The sequence below is a fragment of the Humulus lupulus genome, chromosome 5 (genome assembly GCF_963169125.1).
Source record: "Humulus lupulus chromosome 5, drHumLupu1.1, whole genome shotgun sequence".
Classification (NCBI taxonomy): Eukaryota; Viridiplantae; Streptophyta; class Magnoliopsida; order Rosales; family Cannabaceae; genus Humulus; species Humulus lupulus.
The window spans coordinates 245,735,523-245,752,106 of record NC_084797.1 but is presented as its reverse complement, the minus strand read 5'-3'; positions in this window follow the sequence as shown (position 1 = coordinate 245,752,106).

Here is a 16,584-nt window from a genome sequence, read left to right as displayed (position 1 = left end):
ACGAAGCGATCTCGTAATTCACTCATATTTCTCCATAACAAGCTCTAATTTTTTTGAACCTTTTCCCATCTCAATAATATTATATAGGGCAATTATTTACCATGAATTGGGGTCCTAAATCAACCAAACTAAAAAATTGACCTTTCAGGCCAATTCTCCTCGGTAGCTGCCTAGGGCTCCGAAGCGATTTCGTAATTCATTCATATTTCTCTCTAACAAGCTCAAATTTTTTTGAAACTTTTCCCAACTCAATAATATTATATAGGGGTATTATTGACTATGAATTGGGGTCCTAATTCAACAAAACAAAAAAATTGACCTTTCAGGCCAAATCTCCTAGGCAGCTGCCTAAGGCTCCGAAGCGATTTCGTAATTCACTCATATTTCTCTCTAACAAGCTCTAATTTTTCTGAACCTTTTCCCATCTCAATAATATTATTTAGGGCAATTATTGACTATGAATTGGGGTCCTAATTCAACCAAACAAAAAAATTGACCTTTCAGGCCAAATCTCCTAGGCAGCTGCCTAGGGCTCCGAAGCGATTTCGTAGTTCGTTGATATATCTCTCTAACAAGCTCTAATTTTTCAGAACCTTTTCCCATCTCAATAATATTAGATAGGGCTATTATTGACCATGAATTGGGGTCCTAATTCAACCAAAAAAAAAAATCGACCATTCAGGCCAAATCCCTAGGCAGCTGCCTAGGGCTACGAAGCGATCTCGTAATTCACTCATATTTCTCCCTAACAAGCTCTAATTTTTTTGAACCTTTTCCCATCTCAATAATATTATATAGGGCTATTATTTACCATGAATTGGTGTCCTAATTCAACCAAACTAAAAAATTAAACTTTCAGGCCAAATCTCCTAGGCCGCTACCTAGGGCTCCGAAGCGATCTCGTAATTCACTCATATGTCTCTCCAACAAGCTCTAATTTTTTTGAACCTTTTCCCATCTCAATAATATTATATAGGGCTATTATTGACCATGAATTGGGGTCCTAATTCAACCAAACATAAAAATTGACCTTTCAGGCCAAATCTCCTAGGCAGCTGCCTAGGGCTACGAAGCGATCTCGTAATTCACTCATATTTCTCCATAACAAGATCTAATTTTTTTGAACCTTTTCCCATCTCAATAATATTATATAGGGTTATTATTTACCATGAATTGGGGTCCTAAATCAACCAAACTAAAAAATTGACCTTTCAGGCCAAATCTCCTCGGTAGCTGCCTAGGGCTCCGAAGCGATTTCGTAATTCACTCATATTTCTCTCTAACAAGCTCAAATTTTTTTGAAACTATTCCCAACTCAATAATATTATATAGGGGTATTATTGACTATGAATTGGGGTCCTAATTCAAAAAAACAAAAAAATTGACCTTTCAGGCCAAATCTCCTAGGCAGCTGCCTAGGGCTCCGAAGCGATTTCGTAATTCCCTCATATTTCTCTCTAACAAGCTCTAATTTTTCTGAACCTTTTCCCATCTCAATAATAATATTTAGGGCTATTATTGACTATGAATTGGGGTCCTAATTCAACCAAACAAAAAAATTGACCTTTCAGGCCAAATCTCCTAGGCAGCAGCCTAGGGCTCCGAAGAGATTTCGTAATTCATTCATATTTCTCTCTAACAAGATCTAATTTTTTTGAACCTTTACCCATCTCAATAATATTATATAGGGCTATTATTGACCATGAATTGGGGTCCCAAATCAACCAAACTAAAAAATTGACCTTTCAGGCCAAATCTCTTAGGCAGCTGCCTAGGGCTCCGAAGCGATTTCGTAATTCACTCATATTTCTCTCTAACAAGCTCAAATTTTTTTGAAACTTTTCCCAACTCAATAATATTATATAGGGGTATTATTGACTATGAATTGGGGTCCTAATTCAACCAAACAAAAAAATTGACCTTTCAGGCCAAATCTCCTAGGCAGCTGCCTAGGGCTCCAAAGCGATTTCGTAATGCACTCATATTTCTCTCTAACAAGCTCAAATTTTTTTGAAATGTTTCCCATCTCAATAATATTATATAGGGCTATTATTGATTATGAATTGGGGTCCTAATTCAACCAACCAAAAAAATTGACCTTTCAGGCAAAATCTCCTAGGCTGCTGCCTAGGGCTCCGAAGCGATTTCGTAATTCACTCATATTTCTCTCTAACAAGCTCTAATTTTTCTGAACCTTTTCCCATCTCAATAATATTATATAGGGCTATTATTCACTATGAATTGGGGTCCTAATTCAACCAAATAAAAAAATTGACCTTTCAGGCCAAATCTCCTAGGCAGCAGCCTAGGGCTCCGAAGAGATTTCGTAATTCACTCATATTTCTCTCTAACAAGCTCTAATTTTTCTGAACCTTTTCCCATCTCAATAATATTATATAGGGCTATTATTGACAAAGAATTGGGGTCATAATTTAACCAAACAAAAAAATTGACCTTTCAGGCCAAATCTCCTAGGCAGTTGCCTAGGGCTCCGAAGCGATTTCGTAATTCACTCATATTTCTCTCTAACAAGCTCAAATTTTTTTGAAACTTTTCCCAACTCAATAATATTATATAGGGGTATTATTGACTATGAATTGGGGTCCTAATTAAACCAAACAAAAAAATTGACCTTTCAGGCCAAATCTCCTAGGCAGCTGCCTAGGGCTCCGAAGCGATTTCGTAATTCACTCATATTTCTCTCTAACAAGCTCTAATTTTTCTGAACCTTTTCCCATCTCAATAATATTATATAGGGCTATTATTGATTATGAATTGGGGTCCTAATTCAACAAACCAAAAAAATTGACCTTTCAGGCCAAATCTCCTAGGCTGCTGCCTAGGGCTCCGAAGCGATTTCGTAATTCACTCATATTTCTCTCTAACAAGATCTAATTTTTCTGATCCTTTTCCCATCTCAATAATATTATATAGGGCTATTATTGACCAAGAATTGGGGTCCTAATTTAACCAAACAAAAAAATTGACCTTTCAGGCCAAATCTCCTAGGCAGCTGCCTTGGGCTCCGAAGCGATCTCGTAATTCACTCATATTTCTCTCTAACAAGCTCTAATTTTTTTGAACCTTTTCCCATCTCAATAATAATATATAGGGTTATTATTGACCATAAATTGGGATCCTAATTCAACCATACAAAAAAATTGTCCTTTCATGCCAAATCTCCTAGGCAGCTGCCTAGGGCTCCGAAGCGATCTCGCAATTCACTCATATTTCACCCTAATAAGCTCTAATTTTTTTGAACCTTTTCCCATCTCAAAAATATTATATAGGGCTATTATTGACCATGAATCGGGGTCCTAATTCAACCAAACAAAAAAATTGACGTTTCAGGCCAAATCTCCTAGGCAGCTGCCTAGGGCTCCAAAGCGATTTCGTAATGCACTCATATTTCTCTCTAACAAGCTCAAATTTTTTTGAAACGTTTCCCATCTCAATAATATTATATAGGGCTATTATTGATTATGAATTGGGGTCCTAATTCAACCAACCAAAAAAATTGACCTTTCAGGCAAAATCTCCTAGGCTGCTGCCTAGGGCTCCGAAGCGATTTCGTAATTCACTCATATTTCTCTCTAACAAGCTCTAATTTTTCTGAACCTTTTCCCATCTCAATAATATTATATAGGGCTATTATTCACTATGAATTGGGGTCCTAATTCAACCAAATAAAAAAATTGACCTTTCAGGCCAAATCTCCTAGGCAGCAGCCTAGGGCTCCGAAGAGATTTCGTAATTCACTCATATTTCTCTCTAACAAGCTCAAATTTTTCTGAACCTTTTCCCATCTCAATAATATTATATAGGGGTATTATTGACTATGAATTGGGGTCCTAATTCAACCAAACAAAAAAATTGACCTTTCAGGCCAAATCTCCTAGGCAGCTGCCTAGGGCTCCAAAGCGATTTCGTAATGCACTCATATTTCTCTCCAACAAGCTCTAATTTTTTTGAACCTTTTCCCATCTCAATAATATTATATAGGGCTATTATTGACCATGAATTGGGGTCCTAATTCAACCAAACATAAAAATTGACCTTTCAGGCCAAATCTCCTAGGCAGCTGCCTAGGGCTACGAAGCGATCTCGTAATTCACTCATATTTCTCCATAACAAGATCTAATTTTTTTGAACCTTTTCCCATCTCAATAATATTATATAGGGTTATTATTTACCATGAATTGGGGTCCTAAATCAACCAAACTAAAAAATTGACCTTTCAGGCCAAATCTCCTCGGTAGCTGCCTAGGGCTCCGAAGCGATTTCGTAATTCACTCATATTTCTCTCTAACAAGCTCAAATTTTTTTGAAACTATTCCCAACTCAATAATATTATATAGGGGTATTATTGACTATGAATTGGGGTCCTAATTCAAAAAAACAAAAAAATTGACCTTTCAGGCCAAATCTCCTAGGCAGCTGCCTAGGGCTCCGAAGCGATTTCGTAATTCCCTCATATTTCTCTCTAACAAGCTCTAATTTTTCTGAACCTTTTCCCATCTCAATAATAATATTTAGGGCTATTATTGACTATGAATTGGGGTCCTAATTCAACCAAACAAAAAAATTGACCTTTCAGGCCAAATCTCCTAGGCAGCAGCCTAGGGCTCCGAAGAGATTTCGTAATTCATTCATATTTCTCTCTAACAAGATCTAATTTTTTTGAACCTTTACCCATCTCAATAATATTATATAGGGCTATTATTGACCATGAATTGGGGTCCCAAATCAACCAAACTAAAAAATTGACCTTTCAGGCCAAATCTCTTAGGCAGCTGCCTAGGGCTCCGAAGCGATTTCGTAATTCACTCATATTTCTCTCTAACAAGCTCAAATTTTTTTGAAACTTTTCCCAACTCAATAATATTATATAGGGGTATTATTGACTATGAATTGGGGTCCTAATTCAACCAAACAAAAAAATTGACCTTTCAGGCCAAATCTCCTAGGCAGCTGCCTAGGGCTCCAAAGCGATTTCGTAATGCACTCATATTTCTCTCTAACAAGCTCAAATTTTTTTGAAATGTTTCCCATCTCAATAATATTATATAGGGCTATTATTGATTATGAATTGGGGTCCTAATTCAACCAACCAAAAAAATTGACCTTTCAGGCAAAATCTCCTAGGCTGCTGCCTAGGGCTCCGAAGCGATTTCGTAATTCACTCATATTTCTCTCTAACAAGCTCTAATTTTTCTGAACCTTTTCCCATCTCAATAATATTATATAGGGCTATTATTCACTATGAATTGGGGTCCTAATTCAACCAAATAAAAAAATTGACCTTTCAGGCCAAATCTCCTAGGCAGCAGCCTAGGGCTCCGAAGAGATTTCGTAATTCACTCATATTTCTCTCTAACAAGCTCTAATTTTTCTGAACCTTTTCCCATCTCAATAATATTATATAGGGCTATTATTGACAAAGAATTGGGGTCATAATTTAACCAAACAAAAAAATTGACCTTTCAGGCCAAATCTCCTAGGCAGTTGCCTAGGGCTCCGAAGCGATTTCGTAATTCACTCATATTTCTCTCTAACAAGCTCAAATTTTTTTGAAACTTTTCCCAACTCAATAATATTATATAGGGGTATTATTGACTATGAATTGGGGTCCTAATTAAACCAAACAAAAAAATTGACCTTTCAGGCCAAATCTCCTAGGCAGCTGCCTAGGGCTCCGAAGCGATTTCGTAATTCACTCATATTTCTCTCTAACAAGCTCTAATTTTTCTGAACCTTTTCCCATCTCAATAATATTATATAGGGCTATTATTGATTATGAATTGGGGTCCTAATTCAACAAACCAAAAAAATTGACCTTTCAGGCCAAATCTCCTAGGCTGCTGCCTAGGGCTCCGAAGCGATTTCGTAATTCACTCATATTTCTCTCTAACAAGATCTAATTTTTCTGATCCTTTTCCCATCTCAATAATATTATATAGGGCTATTATTGACCAAGAATTGGGGTCCTAATTTAACCAAACAAAAAAATTGACCTTTCAGGCCAAATCTCCTAGGCAGCTGCCTTGGGCTCCGAAGCGATCTCGTAATTCACTCATATTTCTCTCTAACAAGCTCTAATTTTTTTGAACCTTTTCCCATCTCAATAATAATATATAGGGTTATTATTGACCATAAATTGGGATCCTAATTCAACCATACAAAAAAATTGTCCTTTCATGCCAAATCTCCTAGGCAGCTGCCTAGGGCTCCGAAGCGATCTCGCAATTCACTCATATTTCACCCTAATAAGCTCTAATTTTTTTGAACCTTTTCCCATCTCAAAAATATTATATAGGGCTATTATTGACCATGAATCGGGGTCCTAATTCAACCAAACAAAAAAATTGACGTTTCAGGCCAAATCTCCTAGGCAGCTGCCTAGGGCTCCAAAGCGATTTCGTAATGCACTCATATTTCTCTCTAACAAGCTCAAATTTTTTTGAAACGTTTCCCATCTCAATAATATTATATAGGGCTATTATTGATTATGAATTGGGGTCCTAATTCAACCAACCAAAAAAATTGACCTTTCAGGCAAAATCTCCTAGGCTGCTGCCTAGGGCTCCGAAGCGATTTCGTAATTCACTCATATTTCTCTCTAACAAGCTCTAATTTTTCTGAACCTTTTCCCATCTCAATAATATTATATAGGGCTATTATTCACTATGAATTGGGGTCCTAATTCAACCAAATAAAAAAATTGACCTTTCAGGCCAAATCTCCTAGGCAGCAGCCTAGGGCTCCGAAGAGATTTCGTAATTCACTCATATTTCTCTCTAACAAGCTCAAATTTTTCTGAACCTTTTCCCATCTCAATAATATTATATAGGGCTATTATTGACCAAGAATTGGGGTCATAATTTAACCAAACAAAAAAATTGACCTTTCAGGCCAAATCTCCTAGGCAGCTGCCTAGGGCTCCGAAGCGATCTCGTAATTCACTCATATTTCACCCTAACAAGCTCTAATTTTTTTGAACCTTTTCCCATCTCAATAATATTATATAGGGCTATTATTGACCATAAATTGGGATCCTAATTCAACCATACAAAAAAATTGTCCTTTCATGCCAAATCTCCTAGGCAGCTGCCTAGGGCACCGAAGCGATCTCGCAATTCACTCATATTTCACCCTAATAAGCTCTAATTTTTTTGAACCTTTTCCCATCTCAAAAATATTATATAGGGCTATTATTCACCATGAATCGGGGTCCTAATTCAACCAAACAAAAAAATTGACGTTTCAGGCCAAATCTCCTAGGCAGCTGCCTAGGGCTCCAAAGCGATTTCGTAATGCACTTATATTTCTCTCTAACAAGCTCAAATTTTTTTGAAACGTTTCCCATCTCAATAATATTATATAGGGCTATTATTGATTATGAATTGGGGTCCTAATTCAACCAACCAAAAAAATTGACCTTTCAGGCCAAATCTCCTAGGCTGCTGCCTAGGGCTCTGAAGCGATTTCGTAATTCACTCATATTTCTCTCTAACAAGCTCTAATTTTTCTGAACCTTTTCCCTTCTCAATAATATTATATAGGGCTATTATTGACTATGAATTGGGGTCGTAATTCAACCATACAAAAAAATTGTCCTTTCATGCCAAATCTCCTAGGCAGCTGCCTAGGGCTCCGAAGCGATCTCGCAATTCACTCATATTTCACCCTAATAAGCTCTAATTTTTTTGAACCTTTTCCCATCTCAAAAATATTATATAGGGCTATTATTGACCATGAATCGGGGTCCTAATTCAACCAAACAAAAAAATTGACGTTTCAGGCCAAATCTCCTAGGCAGCTGCCTAGGGCTCCGAAGCGATTTCGTAATTCACTCATATTTCTCTCTAACAACCTCAAATTTTTTTGAAACTTTTCCCATCTCAATAATATTATATAGGGCTATTATTGACTATGAATTGGGGTCCTAATTCAACCAACCAAAAAAATTGACCTTTCAGGCCAAATCTCCTAGGCTGCTGCCTAGGGCTCCGAAGCGATTTCGTAATTCACTCATATTTCTCTCTAACAAGCTCTAATTTTTCTAAACCTTTTCCCATCTCAATAATATTATATAGGGCTATTATTCACTATGAATTGGGGTCCTAATTCAACCAAATAAAAAAATTGACCTTTCAGGCCAAATCTCCAAGGCAGCAGCCTAGGGCTCCGAAGAGATTTCGTAATTCACTCATATTTCTCTCTAACAAGCTCTAATTTTTCTGAACCTTTTCCCATCTCAATAATATTATATGGGGCTATTATTGACCAAGAATTGGGGTCATAATTTAACCAAACAAAAAAATTGACCTTTCAGGCCAAATCTCCTAGGCAGCTGCCTAGGGCTCCGAAGCGATCTCGTAATTCACTCATATTTCTCCCTAACAAGCTCTAAGTTTTTTGAACCTTTTCCCATCTCAATAATATTATATAGGGCTATTATTGACCATAAATTGGGATCCTAATTCAACCATACAAAAAAATTGTCCTTTCATGCCAAATCTCCTAGGCAGCTGCCTAGGGCACCGAAGCGATCTCGCAATTCACTCATATTTCACCCTAATAAGCTCTAATTTTTTTGAACCTTTTCCCATCTCAAAAATATTATATAGGGCTATTATTGACCATGAATCGGGGTCCTAATTCAACCAAACAAAAAAATTGACGTTTCAGGCCAAATCTCCTAGGCAGCTGCCTAGGGCTCCAAAGCGATTTCGTAATGCACTCATATTTCTCTCTAACAAGCTCAAATTTTTTTGAAACGTTTCCCATCTCAATAATATTATATAGGGCTATTATTGATTATGAATTGGGGTCCTAATTCAACCAACCAAAAAAATTGACCTTTCAGGCCAAATCTCCTAGGCTGCTGCCTAGGGCTCCGAAGCGATTTCGTAATTCACTCATATTTCTCTCTAACAAGCTCTAATTTTTCTGAACCTTTTCCCATCTCAATAATATTATATAGGGCTATTATTCACTATGAATTGGGGTCCTAATTCAACCAAATAAAAAAATTGACCTTTCAGGCCAAATCTCCTAGGCAGCAGCCTAGGGCTCCGAAGAGATTTCGTAATTCACTCATATTTCTCTCTAACAAGCTCTAATTTTTCTGAACCTTTTCCCATCTCAATAATATTATATAGGGCTATTATTGACCAAGAATTGGGGTCATAATTTAACCAAACAAAAAAATTGACCTTTCAGGCCAAATCTCCTAGGCAGCTGCCTAGGGCTACGAAGCGATCTCGTAATTCACTCATATTTCACCCTAACAAGCTCTAATTTTTTTGAACCTTTTCCCATCTCAATAATATTATATAGGGCTATTATTGACCATAAATTGGGATCCTAATTCAACCATACAAAAAAATTGTCCTTTCATGCCAAATCTCCTAGGCAGCTGCCTAGGGCACCGAAGCGATCTCGCAATTCACTCATATTTCACCCTAATAAGCTCTAATTTTTTTGAACCTTTTCCCATCTCAAAAATATTATATAGGGCTATTATTCACCATGAATCGGGGTCCTAATTCAACCAAACAAAAAAATTGACGTTTCAGGCCAAATCTCCTAGGCAGCTGCCTAGAGCTCCAAAGCGATTTCGTAATGCACTCATATTTCTCTCTAACAAGCTCAAATTTTTTTGAAACGTTTCCCATCTCAATAATATTATATAGGGCTATTATTGATTATGAATTGGGGACCTAATTCAACCAACCAAAAAAATTGACCTTTCAGGCCAAATCTCCTAGGCAGCTGCCTAGGGCTCCGAAGCGATCTCGCAATTCACTCATATTTCACCCTAATAAGCTCTAATTTTTTTGAACCTTTTCCCATCTCAAAAATATTATATAGGGCTATTATTGACCATGAATCGGGGTCCTAATTCAACCAAACAAAAAAATTGACGTTTCAGGCCAAATCTCCTAGGCAGCTGCCTAGGGCTCCGAAGCGATTTCGTAATTCACTCATATTTCTCTCTAACAACCTCAAATTTTTTTGAAACTTTTCCCATCTCAATAATATTATATAGGGCTATTATTGACTATGAATTGGGGTCCTAATTCAACCAACCAAAAAAATTGACCTTTCAGGCCAAATCTCCTAGGCTGCTGCCTAGGGCTCCGAAGCGATTTCGTAATTCACTCATATTTCTCTCTAACAAGCTCTAATTTTTCTGAACCTTTTCCCATCTCAATAATATTATATAGGGCTATTATTCACTATGAATTGGGGTCCTAATTCAACCAAATAAAAAAATTGACCTTTCAGGCCAAATCTCCAAGGCAGCAGCCTAGGGCTCCGAAGAGATTTCGTAATTCACTCATATTTCTCTCTAACAAGCTCTAATTTTTCTGAACCTTTTCCCATCTCAATAATATTATATAGGGCTATTATTGACCAAGAATTGGGGTCATAATTTAACCAAACAAAAAAATTGACCTTTCAGGCCAAATCTCCTAGGCAGCTGCCTAGGGCTCCGAAGCGATCTCGTAATTCACTCATATTTCTACCTAACAAGCTCTAATTTTTTTGAACCTTTTCCCATCTCAATAATATTATATAGGGCTATTATTGACCATAAATTGGGATCCTAATTCAACCATACAAAAAAATTGTCCTTTCATGCCAAATCTCCTAGGCAGCTGCCTAGGGCACCGAAGCGATCTCGCAATTCACTCATATTTCACCCTAATAAGCTCTAATTTTTTTGAACCTTTTCCCATCTCAAAAATATTATATAGGGCTATTATTGACCATGAATCGGGGTCCTAATTCAACCAAACAAAAAAATTGACGTTTCAGGCCAAATCTCCTAGGCAGCTGCCTAGGGCTCCAAAGCGATTTCGTAATGCACTCATATTTCTCTCTAACAAGCTCAAATTTTTTTGAAACGTTTCCCATCTCAATAATATTATATAGGGCTATTATTGATTATGAATTGGGGTCCTAATTCAACCAACCAAAAAAATTGACCTTTCAGGCCAAATCTCCTAGGCTGCTGCCTAGGGCTCCGAAGCGATTTCGTAATTCACTCATATTTCTCTCTAACAAGCTCTAATTTTTCTGAACCTTTTCCCATCTCAATAATATTATATAGGGCTATTATTCACTATGAATTGGGGTCCTAATTCAACCAAATAAAAAAATTGACCTTTCAGGCCAAATCTCCTAGGCAGCAGCCTAGGGCTCCGAAGAGATTTCGTAATTCACTCATATTTCTCTCTAACAAGCTCTAATTTTTGTGAACCTATTCCCATCTCAATAATATTATATAGGGCTATTATTGACCAAGAATTGGGGTCATAATTTAACGAAACAAAAAAATTGACCTTTCAGGCCAAATCTCCTAGGCAGCTGCCTAGGGCTCCGAAGCGATCTCGTAATTCACTCATATTTCACCCTAACAAGCTCTAATTTTTTTGAACCTTTTCCCATCTCAATAATATTATATAGGGCTATTATTGACCATAAATTGGGATCCTAATTCAACCATACAAAAAAATTGTCCTTTCATGCCAAATCTCCTAGGCAGCTGCCTAGGGCACCGAAGCGATCTCGCAATTCACTCATATTTCACCCTAATAAGCTCTAATTTTTTTGAACCTTTTCCCATCTCAAAAATATTATATAGGGCTATTATTCACCATGAATCGGGGTCCTAATTCAACCAAACAAAAAAATTAACGTTTCAGGCCAAATCTCCTAGGCAGCTGCCTAGAGCTCCAAAGCGATTTCGTAATGCACTCATATTTCTCTCTAACAAGCTCAAATTTTTTTGAAACGTTTCCCATCTCAATAATATTATATAGGGCTATTATTGATTATGAATTGGGGACCTAATTCAACCAACCAAGAAAATTGACCTTTCAGGCCAAATCTCCTAGGCTGCTGCCTAGGGCTCTGAAGCGATTTCGTAATTCACTCATATTTCTCTCTAACAAGCTCTAATTTTTCTGAACCTTTTCCCTTCTCAATAATATTATATAGGGCTATTATTGACTATGAATTGGGGTCCTAATTCAACCATACAAAAAAATTGTCCTTTCATGCCAAATCTCCTAGGCAGCTGCCTAGGGCTCCGAAGCGATCTCGCAATTCACTCATATTTCACCCTAATAAGCTCTAATTTTTTTGAACCTTTTCCCATCTCAAAAATATTATATAGGGCTATTATTGACCATGAATCGGGGTCCTAATTCAACCAAACAAAAAAATTGACGTTTCAGGCCAAATCTCCTAGGCAGCTGCCTAGGGCTCCGAAGCGATTTCGTAATTCACTCATATTTCTCTCTAACAAGCTCAAATTTTTTTGAAACTTTTCCCATCTCAATAATATTATATAGGGCTATTATTGACTATGAATTGGGGTCCTAATTCAACCAACCAAAAAAATTGACCTTTCAGGCCAAATCTCCTAGGCTGCTGCCTAGGGCTCCGAAGTGATTTCGTAATTCACTCATATTTCTCTCTAACAAGCTCTAATTTTTCTGAACCTTTTCCCATCTCAATAATATTATATAGGGCTATTATTCACTATGAATTGGGGTCCTAATTCAACCAAATAAAAAAATTGACCTTTCAGGCCAAATCTCCAAGGCAGCAGCCTAGGGCTCCGAAGAGATTTCGTAATTCACTCATATTTCTCTCTAACAAGCTCTAATTTTTCTGAACCTTTTCCCATCTCAATAATATTATATAGGGCTATTATTGACCAAGAATTGGGGTCATAATTTAACCAAACAAAAAAATTGACCTTTCAGGCCAAATCTCCTAGGCAGCTGCCTAGGGCTCCGAAGCGATCTCGTAATTCACTCATATTTCTCCCTAACAAGCTCTAATTTTTTTGAACCTTTTCCCATCTCAATAATATTATATAGGGCTATTATTGACCATAAATTGGGATCCTAATTCAACCATACAAAAAAATTGTCCTTTCATGCCAAATCTCCTAGGCAGCTGCCTAGGGCACCGAAGCGATCTCGCAATTCACTCATATTTCACCCTAATAAGCTCTAATTTTTTTGAACCTTTTCCCATCTCAAAAATATTATATAGGGCTATTATTGACCATGAATCGGGGTCCTAATTAAACCAAACAAAAAAATTGACGTTTCAGGCCAAATATCCTAGGCAGCTGCCTAGGGCTCCAAAGCGAATTTCGTAATGCACTCATATTTCTCTCTAACAAGCTCAAATTTTTTTGAAACGTTTCCCATCTCAATAATATTATATAGGGCTATTATTGATTATGAATTGGGGTCCTAATTCAACCAACCAAAAAAATTGACCTTTCAGGCCAAATCTCCTAGGCTGCTGCCTAGGGCTCTGAAGCGATTTCGTAATTCACTCATATTTCTCTCTAACAAGCTCTAATTTTTCTGAACCTTTTCCCTTCTCAATAATATTATATAGGGTTATTATTGACTATGAATTGGGGTCCTAATTCAACCAAATAAAAAAATTGACCTTTCACGCCAAATCTCCAAGGCAGCAGCCTAGGGCTCCGAAGAGATTTCGTAATTCACTCATATTTCTCTCTAACAAGCTCTAATTTTTCTGAACCTTTTCCCATCTCAATAATATTATATAGGGCTATTATTGACCAAGAATTGGGGTCCTAATTTAACCAAACAAAAAAATTGACCTTTCAGGCCAAATCTCCTAGGCAGCTGCCTAGGGCTCCGAAGCGATCTCGTAATTCACTCATATTTCTCCCTAACAAGCTCTAATTTTTTTGAACCTTTTCCCATCTCAATAATATTATATAGGGCTATTATTTACCATGAATTGGGGTCCTTAATCAACCAAACTAAAAAATTGACCTTTCAGGCCAAATCTCCTCGGTAGCTGCCTAGGGCTCCGAAGCGATTTCGTAATTCACTCATATTTCTCTCTAACAAGCTCAAATTTTTTTGAAACTTTTCCCAACTCAATAATATTATATAGGCGTATTATTGACTAAGAATTGGGGTCCTAATTCAACAAAACAAAAAAATTGACCTTTCAGGCCAAATCTCCTAGGCAGCTGCCTAGGGCTCCGAAGCGATTTCGTAATTCACTCTTATTTCTCTCTAACAAGCTCTAATTTTTCTGAACCTTTTCCCATCTCAATAATATTATTTAGGGCTATTATTGACTATGAATTGGGGTCCTAATTCAACCAAACAAAAAAATTGACCTTTCAGGCCAAATCTCCTAGGCAGTTGCCTAGGGCTCCGAAACGATTTCGTAGTTCGTTGATATATCTCTCTAACAAGCTCTAATTTTTTAGAACCTTTTCCCATCTCAATAATATTAGATAGGGCTATTATTGACCATGAATTGGGGTCCTAATTCAACCAAAAAAAAAAATCGACCATTCAGGCCAAATCCCTAGGCAGCTGCCTAGGGCTACGAAGCGATCTCGTAATTCACTCATATTTCTCCCTAACAAGCTCTAATTTTTTTGAACCTTTTCCCATCTCAATAATATTATATAGGGCTATTATTTACCATGAATTGGTGTCCTAATTCAACCAAACTAAAAAATTAAACTTTCAGGCCAAATCTCCTAGGCCGCTACCTAGGGCTCCGAAGCGATCTCGTAATTCACTCATATGTCTCTCCAACAAGCTCTAATTTTTGTGAACCTTTTCCCATATCAATAATATTATATAGGGCTATGATTGACCATGAATTGGGGTCCTAATTCAACCAAACATAAAAATTGACCTTTCAGGCCAAATCTCCTAGGCAGCTGCCTAGGGCTACGAAGCGATCTCGTAATTCACTCATATTTCTCCATACCAAGCTCTAATTTTTTTGAACCTTTTCCCATCTCAATAATATTATATAGGGCTATTATTTACCATGAATTGGGGTCCTAAATCAACCAAACTAAAAAATTGACCTTTCAGGCCAAATCTCCTCGGCAGCAGCCTAGGGCTCCGAAGAGATTTCGTAATTCACTCATATTTCTCTCTAACAAGCTCTAATTTTTCTGAACCTTTTCCCATCTCAATAATATTATATAGGGCTATTATTGACCAAGAATTGGGGTCCTAATTTAACCAAACAAAAAAATTGACCTTTCAGGCCAAATCTCCTAGGCAGCTGCCTTGGGCTCCGAAGCGATCTCGTAATTCACTCATATTTCTCTCTAACAAGCTCTAATTTTTTTGAACCATTTCCCATCTCGATAATATTATATAGGGCTATTATTGACCATAAATTGGGATCCTAATTCAACCATACAAAAAAATTGTCCTTTCATGCCAAATCTCCTAGGCCGCTGCCTAGGGCTCCGAAGCGATTTCGTAATTCACTCATATTTCTCTCTAACAAGCTCAAATATTTTTGAAACTTTTCCCATCTCAATAATATTATATAGGGGTATTATTGACTATGAATTGGGGTCCTAATTCAAAAAAACAAAAAAATTGCCCTTTCAGGCCAAATCTCCTAGGCAGCTGCCTAGGGCTCCGAAGCGATTTCGTAATTCCCTCATATTTCTCTCTAACAAGCTCTAATTTTTCTGAACCTTTTCCCATCTCAATAATATTATTTAGGGCTATTATTGACTATGAATTGGGCTCCAAATTCAACCAAACAAAAAAATTGACCTTTCAGGCCAAATCTCCTAGGCAGCATCCTAGGGCTCCGAAGAGATTTCGTAATTCATTCATATTTCTCTCTAACAAGATCTAATTTTTTTGAACCTTTACCCATCTGAATAATATTATATAGGGCAATTATTGACCATGAATTGGGGTCCCAAATCAACCAATCTAAAAAATTGTCCTTTCTGGCCAAATCTCTTAGGCAGCTGCCTAGAGCTCCGAAGCGATTTCGTAATTCACTCATATTTCTCTCTAACAAGCTCAAATTTTTTTGAAACTTTTCCCAACTCAATAATATTATATAGGGGTATTATTGACTATGAATTGGGGTCCTAATTCAACCAAACAAAAAAATTGACCTTTCAGGCCAAATCTCCTAGGCTGCTGCCTAGGGCTCCGAAGCGATTTCGTAATTCACTCATATTTCTCTCTAACAAGCTCTAATTTTTCTGAACCTTTTCCCATCTCAATAATAATATATAGGGCTATTATTGACTATGAATTGGGGTCCTAATTCAACCAAATAAAAAAATTGAACTTTCAGGCCAAATCTCCTAGGCAGCAGCCTAGGGCTCCGAAGAGATTTCGTAATTCACTCATATTTCTCTCTAACAAGCTCTAATTTTTCTGAACCTTTTCCCATCTCAATAATATTATATAGGGCTATTATTGACCAAGAATTGGGGTCCTAATTTAACCAAACAAAAAAATTGACCTTTCAGGCCAAATCTCCTAGGCAGCTGCCTTGGGCTCCGAAGCGATCTCGTAATTCACTCATATTTCTCTCTAACAAGCTCTAATTTTTTTGAACCATTTCCCATCTCGATAATATTATATAGGGCTATTATTGACCATAAATTGGGATCCTAATTCAACCATACAAAAAAATTGTCCTTTCATGCCAAATCTCCTAGGCCGCTGCCTAGGGCTCCGAAGCGATTTCGTAATTCACTCATATTTC